Below are 12,716 nucleotides of genomic sequence, written 5' to 3'. Positions count from 1 at the left end.
ATGGAGTTAGGCCCGGCATGGAGTTAGGCCCGGCATGGAGTTAGGCCAGTCCCCCTCCCTCCATCTGAGGATGCATCAAATGTCATGAAAGGCATCTCTCTATTTCATCTCGTCAGTTAGATTTCTTTCTCCAAATTAAACATAAAAAAAAAAGTTAGTTGGTACCTAGAAAATTACACATGATTACATTTCAGCTCCTATTTACACCAAATTTCTGCCCATCATACAAAAAAAAAGTTAACTCTGTTTGATCCTGCCGACACCCATTTCTAGCTGGTGCGTGACACTATGTCATCCAATTGTCCCTGTTGAGATCTTTTGTCTATGTAAAAAGTGTAGCTAACAGGAACATATGAGGAGTCCGAGCAGAAGTAGAAGTAGATGGTCCAGCGCATTGAGCCTGCTCCAACATGATCAAGTCTGATCAAACACTTCAATGTCTTTTACCCACACTATTCCCGTAACCCTTTTCTTTCTTTATTCTTTATTCATTCACAGGATCACTGGCTGGGCCAGCTTTGCTTGCCCATCCCTAACTACCCAAAGTGGGACATAAGAGTCAACCACATTGGGTCTGGAGTCACATGTAAGCCAGACCAGGCAAGGATGACAAATCCCCTGCCTCAAAAAAAGGACTTTACTGAACTACAGGTCATTTTTTTTTCCCTTACAACAGTTTCACGGTCATCTTTAAACTCGTAACTCCAGATTATTATTGAATTCAAATTCCACCAGCTGCCTTCATAGGATTTGAACCTATGCTCCCGAACATTACCTGGGTCTCTGGATTAATAGTCTAGCGATTATATCACTAGGCCATCATCTATCCCCATGCCATGGAGAGTATCTCTACTTTAAATATACTCAAAGACTGAGGGGTAGAGATTACAGAAACTATTTGAAATGGGGGGAAAGTTGAACTGCATATTGAACAATAACATTGTGCATCTTCCTAAAAAAATCCCAATATGCCTTTAATACTCAGCGTAGCGTGCATTCATCAGAATTTTTAGCATTTAATATTGCACAGAGTGCTCAAGATCAGTGTTAACCTCGCATTCTGCAAACATAAGCAGATGGCTGGACCATGACAGTGACTTTTAAAAATACAGCCAAGGCTGAAACAGCACAATAAAAAGGGAAAATTTCCATGCTTCTACGAAGCTAAAAGGTAATATCACATGAAAGAATATTTACACTGTTGCAGATTATATGCACACAATTTTAGATCAACATCCTACTGTAAACTACAAGAGTACCTACAAATTAATGATCACAATCTCACATTTCACCTTCACCTAGGTTAATGTCAACTTGGATAGGTCACAGAAGCAAGATTAAATTGCTGTTCTCTCCATTATTTGCATTCTTCAGTAAAATGCAGCTTTGGAGCAAGGGTAAAAAAGCATCTTGTCATAGCGACATGCACTCTATTTACGAAATGCTTTCAATAGAGTAGAAAGCGGCTTAAATGAAACTCATGTCCAGTTGTTTAATGCAGTAATTTTAATTGCCAATGGCCGCTTTCATCCTGCTAGTAACCCAAGGGGACAGCTCTCCTGTGGTATCCAGGAACTAATAATGGAGATCATACCCAACAAATTGTTTGTCAAAAAACCCTTTCACCAGGCAATAGGATTTACCAGCACATTTGCAAATGTTGTCCTCTCTTCTAGTTTCACCTGATCAGCTCTGAAGTTACTGACATTTGCTGGAAAATATATTTTTAAAAAACTACATTTCGGTTTTAAAATATAGATTGCTAATAATTACAAGTAGTATTTGCGTGGGCTTCTCTATTTATGAAATAATTAATTCACAAATACAATTTCTTTTTTGGTGTGGGGAGGAAGAACATAAGAAATGTTGAAAGGAGGAGGTAGAGTCTCGTAGATTTTGCGTTTAAAATATCCCCACGCCAAATTTTACTCTTTCCTGAAAAGGTCCTCCAATCCACTAGGTGTTTTTGTCTTCCAGCTCAATGCCTGCGCACTCTGGGTAAGATCAGTCAAGAGGGTGGTTTAGCTCAGGTCAGTATGACAAATGGTTAAAGTGTGACTCAAAATAACGTTAACAGTGTAGATTCTATCCACATGCAGGCTCATGGAGATCAAACTCCTTGCCTTACCATCCATGTGATTCAGTGTGGTGCTGTTCGAATTATATAAACCATTCTCTTTAACAGACAAAGAAGGATGCCAAGAGTCCATTGTGAAGGATGGCTGATGAACAATCTAACTACGCAAGTTTGGTCCAGAGGCATCACACCTAATTTACACCACAAGAGATTACCACTAAATCAATCACCACTAAATCAATCTGTCATTTTCCCTTCCCCTGGATGTTGGATTAGGGGTGCTGCACAAGGAGGAATTCCTTTTAATTAAATATTGGAAAGACTGAAGTCATTTTGGTGCAGGGACCAAAAACACTCTCTCTCACTTACCCGGAGGGAAAAACCAGTGGAAATGAACATACTGGTCATAGCTGGCCTCCCTTTTGAAGTATATCAGACAGACTGGTATGTCTCATTCGCCTGTTGGACTGGATTTTCCTTCTAAATTGTTCCTGACTCTATCCCTACCCTCCCCACCCCCTCTCAAAACATACAGATAGCACTTTTCCATATATAAAGCAGGTTTCCATTCACTCCCTGGGTAACACCTGTTGTTCACTGGTACGATTTCCCAAAAGCATTGCAAGGTCAGAATGCAGCGCAACTATTTTCCTGGAATCAACTTGAAAGCTGGATTGAATGCTTGTGTTGTGAAGTAAAGTAATTCCTGATACAGGGAAAGCTATAGAGAGAAGCCTTCAATCTTCTAAAGGAAATCTATTAGGATTATTTACATTAGAAAGATGGAGGTTGAGGGGGGACCTGATTGAGGTCTACAAAAACATGAGAGGTATAGACAGGATGGATAGCAAGAAACTTTTTCCCCCCCAGAGTGGGGGACTCAATTACTAGGGGTCACGATTTCAAGGTGAGAGGGGAAAGGTTTAAGGGAGATATGCATGGAAAGTTCTTTACGCAGAGGGTGGTGGTGCCTGGAACGCGTTGCCAGTGGAGGTGGTAGAGGCGGGCACGATAGCGTCATTTAAGATGTATCTAGACAGATACATGAATGGGCAGGGAGCAGAGGGATTCAGATCCTTGGAAAATAGGCGACAGGTTTAGATAGAAGATCTGGATCGGGCAGGCTTGGAGGGCCAAAGGGCCTGTTCCTGTGCTGTAATTTTCTTTGTTCTTTGAAAACAAAGGGGTCTTCCATCCACTACATAGAGATAAGGAGAGGCTCTCTCTCTCAGAAGGTTGGCAATCCTTTGAACTCTCTTCCCTAAAGCACAGTGGAGGTAAGGTCAATGAAGATTGTTGGGGCAGAGATAGATTAATTCCCTTGTTAGTCAAGGATCGGGAAGGGGGTGGTGGGGTGGTGGAAGGAGTGTCAGCAGGAATGTGGAGTGAAAGCCACAATCAGATCAGCTACAATCTTATCAAATGGATGAGCACGCTGAAGGACTGAATAGCCTGCTCCTGCTCTTTATCTGTATATTCATATATATGTAATCACAATTATCTTTTGATATACAGACTCAATTATTTGTGCAATTTTCTTGCAGCGATGGGAAAAAAGGACCCTACATTTTATAAATGTATTACTTCATTACATCAGTCAGCCCTTCAATGTACAACTAATAATAGCCAACACCAACCGTAAGTAATTGATAAGCCCCAGTACATCTCAAGAAAAAAAATTTGTTTAATTCTCTTGTAAACAAGCAGCTTAAGCATGGAGCTGACTGAATTCCAAAAAATATACACCAGACAATTGGAGGCTAGAAAAATTCTTCATAAGTTGTACAAAACAGAAAAAACAATAATAGCTTTTTTTGCAATATACTATTTGCCAGACCTTTCCTCTCTTAACACAAACTCTTCTACAGCAAGGAAGACAAATTATTAATAAACATACATAATAAAATATTAATTGCATCTTATCAAGATCTCAAGCAAATCTTATGAATAATTATCTTTGGAGCATTGAAACAGTTATTGCTTAAAATTTAGTATAGGCAGTGTTCCACAGCCAACATAATAGCTGCATGGTCCGATAATCTGCTTTTTGTTTCTGGGTGTGCCTGGTTGACAGTTATATTGCCCATGCCAATGGGTAACTCTTAACTGCCTTAGGATCTTCAATAGTTGCTTTAATGAGCAAAACAGATTGACCAAATATTTCCACATGTTCGGGATTGTTTGCTAATGGGAAGTGGAGAAAGCTGAAGGAAAACTAAGTGAGCATTTTCTCCATGACAGTGCTTTTGCCTCCCTATGGCACATTTTCCCCCCCAAACTTAGCCCATAGAGAGTTTGCAGTCTGTCTGTCATCAATTGTAATGCATGCATGGCTCACAGCATCATGCAAAGACAGAATTTATAGTCCTGTGCTATATAAGAATCAACTGCTTCCCACAGCTGTAGAGTGGGACAGAACAGTCTGGCTATATCTATTTCCAGAGCGCTGGAAACTTGCCTGCAATCATGTAAACAATTTTGGTTTGGCTACTATCTAAATCACCGCATTCATCACAAATTGTTACTCTTTCATTCTGAGTCCATCCAAGCAGCTAATCATCACTATGTCATTACAAAGCAAAGCTGCTGCAGCATCGATGTTATCTAACTCTGCCTTCAAAGGCAATTGGACACTCTTTCCATCTAACACTGGGCATTAGCAAATGCTTCTTTTTCCAAACATTCCACACCCATGTCTCACATTGTCAGTTTTTTTTTGACATTTTTCAATGATACAAAATAGGGTTGAATACACTAATGTAATTCAATTGAACAAAGATGTTGTGAAGTGGTCACAACACCTCATAAGCTCACTTGTTGTCAACTTCATTATGCACTGAAAATCAAACAAGACTAAGTTCAGATGAATATCAAATAAAACAAAACTTGTGGTTTTGAAAGATACAAATAGGCATTGCTTGTCAATTTATCATGACACTGCACAGAGGAAGTCAATGACAAATGTCCTCATTAAGTGAAGGAGGATTACAGGCCAGGAGATAATTATAGCAAGATGCACCCCTAGAATTCATATATTCTGACCTTATTTCCATATATTTCTGACCTTATCAGTGTTGGCTCAGTTGGTAGCACATCCACTTCTGAATGAAAAGATGAGACTAAACTCTAGACATCTGAACAAGAACATATAGATCTACACTCAGTACAATAAAGAGGAGTGCTGCACTGTCAGAGGTGCCATCTTTCAGATTAGACATGAAACTAATGCTCGTCTGGCTTGGAAAGTGGGCATAAAACGATCCAATGGCAAATATCTTGAAGTGGATTAAGGGAGCTATCCAGATTATACTGGCTAGATTTATCTGTCAATCAATATCACAAAAAGATCATCTGGTCATCTCAGGATTACTTTTTGTGGGAACTTGTTGTGCACAAATAACCAGCAACAAAACTGGCCTGAGTGGTAAGGAAACCCTCCTGCTCTCACCAACACGTACCAGAAGGATTTGCAAATTAATATTCAACTCATTTTGTTACTTTACAAATGCACCTTCCATCAAGTCCTGTGATGCCACACTGGTGTCACAAGCCCTCATAAAACTTCCCCTCTGCACCCTCTCTAAAGCCTCACACCATTTGTGTCTTGAATTGGACACAATACTCCAGTTGAGGTCTAACGCACGACTTATAAGATTTCGCATTTTAATAAAATCAAGGATTGCCTATGTTCTTTTCTCAAACATCTTTATCAACTTCTTTTGCCGGCTTCAGAGGTTTGCCTACAGACACACCCAAGTCTTTTGAATCCTGCATCCCATTCAGAAAAGTAACATTTAGGTTATATTGTCTCTTCTCATTCTTCATTTTGAAATGCACTGCTTCATTTTTTTTTCTGCTCTAAATCTCATCTGCAATGTATCTGCCCCTTTCACCACTGTACTTATTGTCTCTTGAAGTCTGCTGCTGTTCACGTGCCTAGAAGTTAAGTTTTATGTCATTCTTAAACTTTGAAAATATGTCCTCAATTTCAAATCCAGGTTATTATTACAGAAATTGATAAATGGCAGGAAAAGAAACGGTACATGCAGTTCTTGGACTAAAGGCAGGATTTGGAGCAGGCAAGGGTCTTGGTCACCAGCTTAAACAGGCTGAAAGACCCTTACGTCACCTCTTCTCAAGAAGGCCCACCACATCCTATGGGTCTCAACCAGCCAGTGATGGGCCTTTGTAGCCCAGAGGTCATGGCTGCCAAAAGCAGGAGACCAGCAGCCAACCAGCCCTCTCCAGAGGGAGATAGTGGCTGCTCTGGGTACTACACAAATCTAAGGCCTTGGATTGAGGAGGGACCCAGTCACAGGTGAGAGTGATAGAGTCCCAATGCCTGGTCCCTCGATAAGGTACTGAGAGGCCTGAATGCAGGACCCACCAGGGTTTGCTTGTTGTATTGTCTGCAGGGCAAGCCCATATCCCACCCATCACTGAGTTATAAGAGTGACAGCAGAATGAAGCTCTCACTGGTCACTTTAGAGCCTCATTTGGTGGCAGAATGGGAAGACCATCCTTCCTGCCTCAGAATTAAATCAGGATTGAGACAGGAGTATGGTGGGGTTCCCACCCACCCACCCACTTGATTAAATGCTCACGCACCACAGCCAAGGGCACAAGAATCCACCCCAAGACTTGTGGTACACTATTGTCACTCCCTTTTAAACAATGAGTGGGAAAATAATAAACCCTTGGATGCAACTGGTGAAGAGGTCAAGGAATAAAAAGGTGTTCAGTTGTAATTCAATCCTCATTTTAAAGTCTTGTATTCAATACATTTATAAATTCCCATGTCCACATTTATAATGGAAACAGAGTTGGAGGGGGACCATTATGGCAATGTGACCGGCTTGTAATCTTCATTTTAGATACAGAAAGAGAAACACATAGGAAAAGAAATGACAAATCAGGCAGGCTTTCACAGTTTTAACTGATTTTTAGGCCCATTTCCTTCATATGACAGATTTAAATCTTCTTCTGTAATATCAAGATCGTAGGCCAATCTAAAACGCCTCCAGTGAGCTGAAGGCCAGAAGAATTTACTTCTAACAAAAATTTACATTGGCAAGTCAAAGGACGCTTTACTGTGGAGAAATCTGGCAAATACCAAACACCAAGAGCACTTGACAGAAAATCACAAGGCACCATAACTCATGAGCCATTAACAGGTCGCCCACATAAGACAAGGCTATTTCCAGTGTACAGCTTGCCAATTGCTTCATTTGCTCTATACGCTCTGAAGCAACCAGCATGCGAGACAACTTTTTTAATGTCAACTTCACGTGGGTACTCATTGATGAAATTACAGTTAACAGTCAGTCAGGTGATGCATCACTCTCGGCCTGTTTCAAATTATAACCTCAACCGAATAGATGTGATCACAAAACAGCGGACTGCTGGTGCTGGAAATCTGAAATAAAACCAGAAAAATGCAGCAAAATGGACATCGACTTCTGCGGAGAGCGAGAGACAAAAGTTCACGTTTCAAGTTGATGACCATTCATCACAACTGGGGTTTTAAAAAAAAGGTTTAGAGATGTAACAGGTTTTGGGCAGGGAATGAGTGGAATCAGGACAAAAAGAAACTCTCAGCCAGAGTAAGACAAGATACAGGAGAGACACCAAACGACAGAAATTTTACGTCTTCCAAGCAAGATGAAATGGAGATAGGGCAAGAAATGAAATGAAATGAAATGAAACAAAAAAAAAGTACCAAGAGCACACTTCATCCTCTGCTCTTTCAGCATTCTGAAGGGACTGCGATACCATCATGATACCTTGGTCCACTCTTCGGTCACCAACCCCCCATAACGCCTCATCCTCTGTCCATGGTAACTTTCCACTCAAATGCAGTATGTTTAACATGCATCCTTTACCTCCTCATTGTTCAAGGTCCCAGACACTGCTTCCAGCTGAAGCAGTGACCTCCTTATATTCACCATCAAAATGATCTCCTTTATTTGCTGCTCACAACATGCTCTTCTCTACGCTGGTGGGAGACTGAACAAATTTTGGGTGACCACATTTTAAAGCAACTCAATTTAATCCACACACACACACACACACACAGCAAACTTGAATTCTCTACCTTGCTCCTACTGTCACATCTCCGCATGATTGGAAGAGAGGATCCTCTCACATGCTCTCAGTTACATCATGGGCAGGGTAATGGGAAGGGCTGTGTGACTGTCTGCCCTCACAACTGGCTGTTTCAAGGATTTTCAGGTGAGAATTCACCAGTCACCCCATTGCATTTTGAGCGTTGCTCCCCACAGATGTCGCTCGTCCCGAGCATTTCCGGTATTTTCTGTTTTTATTTCAGATTAAGCACTTTTCTCCCCCCCAAATTACACCAAACTAGTTCCACATTTGTTGAATGGCAGGATGTGGAACCCCATAACAAGACTGGTCTTGGCTAAATAAGGTCAGAACATGACAGGGCCCCCTGTGCAGCCTATCCTCTGTTGCTGAGATGTAAATACAAAACTACACTCTGCGGGAAGACACAGACAATGGTACAGATTACAGAAGACAGGCCCTTCTACAAACAAGTGCCAGCTAATCATTAATGCCCGACATTGGCGATAAACATTTTACGAATAAAATAAATATATTTTATGAACTGATTTTACGCTGCTTTTGGCAGCCCAGGGTTACCTCTTACAGTCAACAATATCATCTTCGGTGACAAGGGAACAGAGCCTGTTCTTCCAGCTGAAGGCTTGAAAGGGGTGCACAAGCCATGAGGTACAACTCAACGTGAAGCCAATTTGGGTTTCTGTGCAAGGATTTGGGGTGACTGCAGTACGCAAAAACAAAAGCTCCAGAGGTCTGAGTGCCTTTCCAGATGTCTGTTGCAACTGGGAATACGGTGGCCCTATGCAATGGTCATTGGACGGGCGGTGCAGATTCTGGATGGGAAAGGCATCAAAACCCTTGGACAGCAGGTACCCATTTCTTTACTCAAAACCAAAAGAACTGCAGATGCTGGAAATCATAAAAGAAACAGAAATTGCTGGAAAAGTTCAGCAGGTCTGGCAGCATCTGTGGGGAGAAATCAGAGTTAACGTTGTGTGACCCCTCCTCACAACTGATGGTAGCTCGGAAAAAGTTGGTTTTTATGCAGCAGATAGGCAGGGTGAGGGGATAAGGAATAAATAATAGGTAGGGATAGATCCTAAAGAGAGAGAAGAACAGTTGGACAGTCAAAGGAGTGGATAACCATCTGCTTGAGATAATGAATAGCTACTAATTGGGATAATTAATGGCTAACAGTGGGTTATGTATAATAGCAAACCATGTGATAACAAAACCTGGTGTATGGGAATTGGGGTAAGAACATGGGGGAAGCTGCCTCAAGCCATAAAATCGTTGAACTTGATATCAACTCTGGAAGGCTGTAGAGTTCCAGAGTGGAAAATGAGGTGCTGAAACTGGACTCAGTAGCAAGTTCTGGACTTAATTGCAGGCCTTGATGCACCTTCTCCCATGTCCTTAACCCAACTCCCACACACTAGGTCTTGTTATTACATAGTTTGCTATTACTCACAACCCACTGTTAGCCAATATTAGTCCCCCTAAGTCACTATTCATTCTCCCAGGCTGATTGTTATCCACTCCTTTGCCTGTCCAACTGGTCTTCCCTCTCTTTTGGCTCTATCTCCACATATGGTTTACTCCTTACATCCTCCTCCCACTGTATCTTCTGCATAAAAACCAACTTTTTCTTAACTGCCATCAGTTCCGAGGAAGGGTCAATAGACCTGAAACGCTAACTCTGATTTCTCTCCACAGATCCTGCCAGGTCTGCTGAGCTTTTCCAACGATTCCTATTTCCTTACTTCATATTGCAACAATATTGCTTTGAGATTTGTTGAAAACAAAGCCAAACTACATACAATGTAGGCTTTGTGATTAAGTATTAAAATACCATAGGATTTTGCTGGCAGGAATCAGGTCTTTAATTTCTGGGGGGGTCACAGTTGCTTCAGGCTTTTCATTCACTGCTCACCTGGAGGTCATAATGCAACTTTTATTTTCAAAATAACTAACATTACACCGCATCTAAATAAAACATTCCAGATTTTAAAGCCGAGCAACCATTTTAAGCTCATTGTTTTCAGCTTTCTGACCTTAAACGTTACAACAAGCTTGCAATATTGCAAATGGCCAGGTAACAAGTTAGTAGCACCAAGCCAGCAAAGAAATAAAATGAACCAAATCAGAGAAAAACACATTTATTCCTGGAAATAGACAAAACAAAATTAAATTTAAAAAAAAAGGTAAAATCGCCATTGTCTTACATTGTGGTTTAACCTGAGAGGGTGACCACGTGAGGAAAGAGATTGAATCCAGCGATGGTAACCTCAGATGGTGCAGGATTCAAGCTGCACTGTTGGCGTCAGTCTATATCGCAAACCAGCCATCCAGCCAACTCAGCTATCTTTGAAGTGACTCAGGACCCAGGTATTTGTAAGCTACCAGTGGAACATGCACGGTCGACCGATACTAAAAAAAAAGTCTTGCTTTTGCTTTTTTGACTTCTATTATCTGATTTTTGGTAGAACATGACTTAGCTGCCCTCCTGTCATCCATTATTTGTGTGGTGCCGTCAATCATAAGACCAAGCTAGCTTCTGAACAGTCACTAAAATGAAAAATGCCTTCACCCTCAGTTTCAGGAACTCTGATGGCTTCAAACCAAAATCAAACTCACTCACCGCTCCTCTAATCTTCCACATTTTTATTATTATCTTTCAAATCAACAGTTTTTCATTAGTCAGACAATATCCATTGTTCCAAACTTGTGTGCTGTCACAAAACCCATGTTGGTACGTGATGTAACATCGATGGTCCATTATTGAGGTTCGCGGATTTCATTTCCTGTCATTCTTCAAAGTTAAAATTAGTCTGGCCACATGCAAATCAATTTATCTTAATCTAGGTAGATGACAATCCAACACCATCCAATCCATTTACACTATGGTTTTGCATCAAACTCTTTCTTCCCTTCCCCAACCCACCACCTCCTGTCACTATATTGGCTGCATAATATAAGCAGGAGACATGCAGAAAGGTATAACCATGTTTCAGGACAATAATGAACCACAGAAAACTGAAAGCATCTTCTCTATTTCAAAATGAGAATGGACAGCATGTTTAGCTTATTATCATGTTAAGGTGTCTTTTTACACAGTCTCTACTGAGGAGCACTCAACTGTCAAGTTCAATTCATTCACTGAATGCTGAAATCTTCAATGCATAGATTGTCTGAACAAGCTCAATACAAACAGAAACTCATTTTAAGCTGTTTTTACTAGTTTATAATATAAACAAGCTTCATCCTGGCCTGAACACATTTTGAAATACTTAGATGTTTCAGTGCAATCTACGGGTACAAAATGTTGCAAGAGGAGCAGTATAAAATGGGCATTTTATTTGGCATTTCTAATAATAAAAGGAGTTATTAAGCAGTTTATCTTATCAGAAATGATTATAGTCTATTGACAAAATGAACAAATCTAGGCATCTGAAAACAATTACATGGAAACTTGGTGAATGTACAACAGATCCATCGGCATTCGTAGGGAAAAATTAATGTCACTATTTTACAGTTAAACTTGCTTGAATCGAGTACATCTGAAACACGAGCTTGTTCTTTCTCCTTCGATTCTCCCATCGCATCAACAATTGAAGCTTCATCCAAGAGACCAATTCCTCACCAGCCAGGTTGGGAGTCATCTCATGTGACATGAAACAAAGTCTTCATGAGTAGATCTAATTACAGATATTGCATGCAACGTCATTGTTGTACAGTCTGGACTCCTCTTAAAATGCTGAGTCTCATTGTTAGACTCACAGAATTATAGAGTTGTACAGCAATAGAACCACACTCTTCAGGCCAACTCTTCCATGCTGACCAGATCTTAAATTAATCTCGCCCCATTTGCCATCATTTGTCCCATATCCTTCTAAACCCTTCCTATTCGTGTACCAATCCAGATGCCTTTTAAATGCTGTAATTGTACCAGCCTCTGGAAGGTCATTCCGTACATGCGTGAAAAAGTTACCCCTTAGGTCCTTTTTAAATTTTTTTCCCTCTTACCTTAAACCTATGCCCTCTAGTTTTGAACTCCCCTACCCTGGGGAAAAGACCTTGGCTGTTCAGCTATCCATGTCCCTCACAATTTTATAAATGTCTATAAGGTCACCCCTCAGCGTCCAGGGCTCGAGGGAAAATAGCCCCAGCCTATTCAGCATCTCCTTACAGCTCAAATCCTCCACCCCGGCAACATCCTTGTACATCTTTTCTGAACCCTTTCAAGTTTCAGGGACTTCTCCCTTTGTTTCATCATCCAAAGCTTCTCATTGTTCCCAGGATTCACCTCGAATGCAAAAGATTATCCTGGGTTCTTTGCTACAACCCCTTTTCTTCCCTGTCCCCTCCAGTAAAATGTGTGAGGAGATCATGGTCTTCTTTGTGACTAAGAGTGAGATAATCAATCAACAGCCCGATTCAAATCCTTCTTTCATGAATCCGTCCTGCCAAGCTGCCTTCTTGAACTGCTGCAGTCCTTCAGGGTGCGGGTGTAGACTCAAGAGTTGTTTGGGAGGGAGTTCCAGATTTTGACCCA

The sequence above is a fragment of the Rhincodon typus genome, chromosome 8 (assembly GCF_021869965.1).
Source record: "Rhincodon typus isolate 14 chromosome 8, sRhiTyp1.1, whole genome shotgun sequence".
NCBI classification, from domain to species: domain Eukaryota; kingdom Metazoa; phylum Chordata; class Chondrichthyes; order Orectolobiformes; family Rhincodontidae; genus Rhincodon; species Rhincodon typus.
Note: the sequence above shows the minus strand (reverse complement) of the source record.